Source organism: Macrobrachium rosenbergii, chromosome 56 (genome assembly GCF_040412425.1).
Source record: "Macrobrachium rosenbergii isolate ZJJX-2024 chromosome 56, ASM4041242v1, whole genome shotgun sequence".
Lineage (NCBI taxonomy): Eukaryota > Metazoa > Arthropoda > Malacostraca > Decapoda > Palaemonidae > Macrobrachium > Macrobrachium rosenbergii.
In genome coordinates, this window is record NC_089796.1 from 11,604,347 (window position 1) to 11,606,225 (window position 1,879).

Below are 1,879 nucleotides of genomic sequence, written 5' to 3' on the forward strand. Positions count from 1 at the left end.
AGTTGTTTTAAAACCAACCTTAGCTTTCTTTTCACCCATCGTTTTCAAATATTATCTTCTGTGTAACACCGGTTTGAAATCTTGCTTTTTTTTTTAACCTCTGGTATGAAATCTTGGCTTGTTTTTTCAACCGTCGGTTTGAAATCTTGCCCTTTTTTTCAACAGCTTGTTTGAATCTTGCTATTTTTTTTAACTTCCGGTTTGAAATCTTGCCTTTTTTTTCCAACCTCCGGTATGAAATCTTGGCTTGTTTTTTAACCGTCGGTTTGAAATCTTGCCCTTTTTTTTCAACCGCTGTTTGAATCTTGCAATTTTTTTTAACTTTCGGTTTGAAATCTTGCCTTTTTCTGTCAACCGCCGGTTTGAAATCTTTTTTTTCAACCGCCGGTTTGAAATCTTTTTTTTTTCAACCGCCGATTTAAAAATTTTTTTTTTTTTCAACCGCCGGTTTGAAATCTTTTTTTTCAACCGCCGCTTTAAATTTTTCTTTTTTCAACCGCCGGTTTGAAATCTTACATTTCTTTCAACTGACGCTTTCAGAACTTGCATCCTTTTCAGCTTCCCTTTTGAATCCATATCCTTTTCTGTTGCCCATTTCAATGATAAATGTTCCATTTTCATTTTACTCCGTTACCCTAAAAATGTACTGTAGTAACTATGGTACAAGGTGCTATATGCACTTTATTATAAAACGTTACGAAATGGTAAATAATCAAGAGTCGGTTTGATGTAGACCACACCCTTTAGAAATATTTCACTTATTTATCAAGTGTCCGCGATCTAGTTATTATAAAAACCTCGGTACCTTCTGTTGTTGTAGTTACTCCGGCAGCAGCGATGAAAAATCCATTTTAAATAAGGAGACGAAGAGGCTGGGATGAAAACAAAACGTGTGCTCTTGTTCTAGTGTCTTTATATTCAAGAGCTTGTGCCATTTAGATATACTCTAGAGCAGCGCTGATATGCAGCAAATGTGCCCCGCTGTCGAACTTCTCAGTTCCAGAGGTCCTTTATTCCTCATACTGAGGATGTTGTGCAATTGGAACCTCAGAAGTTCAAGTGAGTTGCGGTGTATTACTGCCCAAAAGCTTTCCTCCGTGTATTTTAGAATTTAATTGCATTTTTATTTATTTATCTGTTTATTTTTAATTTACTTTTTCTCATCTAAATAACTGATCTCTTCTTTCTGTATTTCCAATTAACATCCGTATCTTCTTTCAAATTAACACCATATTCTCTGGAAGCTTAAATTTCAAGTCAGTGGCCCCTTTGGACTTGTTCCATATGAATTGGGTTCGTCTTCTGAATAATAATAATAATAATAATAATAATAATAATAATAATAATAATAATAATAATAATAATAAATCCAGAGCTGGTATTATACTTCGTTCCAGCGTCGATTACCATAGATATTGTGATGCCCGTTCTCACAACTCCAGAAATAAATCAGGCTTGTCACTCATGGTAACTTAAAGAGAATTACAGGTCAAAAGTAATTTAAGAGAAAACGTAATGATAATATTGATCGATTTATAGTCATTAAAACTGTCGTCGCAAAGTCTAGGTTTTACACGCCGTAAAGAAATTGAATAGGAAACAAAAAAATAGTAAGTTTAAAAGGAAGGTTTCATTTAAGAAATATATATATATATATATATATATATATATATATATATATATATATATATATATATATATATAATAATCATATATGTAAATGCATATTACTGCGTATACAAACCCATATATATATACAGTATATACTGGACATGTATATAATCAAAAAGTAAATTTTGAATAGATAAGGTTGCCTCTGATCCTAAGATAAGCACAATAAAATTGAAAAGAAATTCGAATTTGAAACATAAAAAAGGAA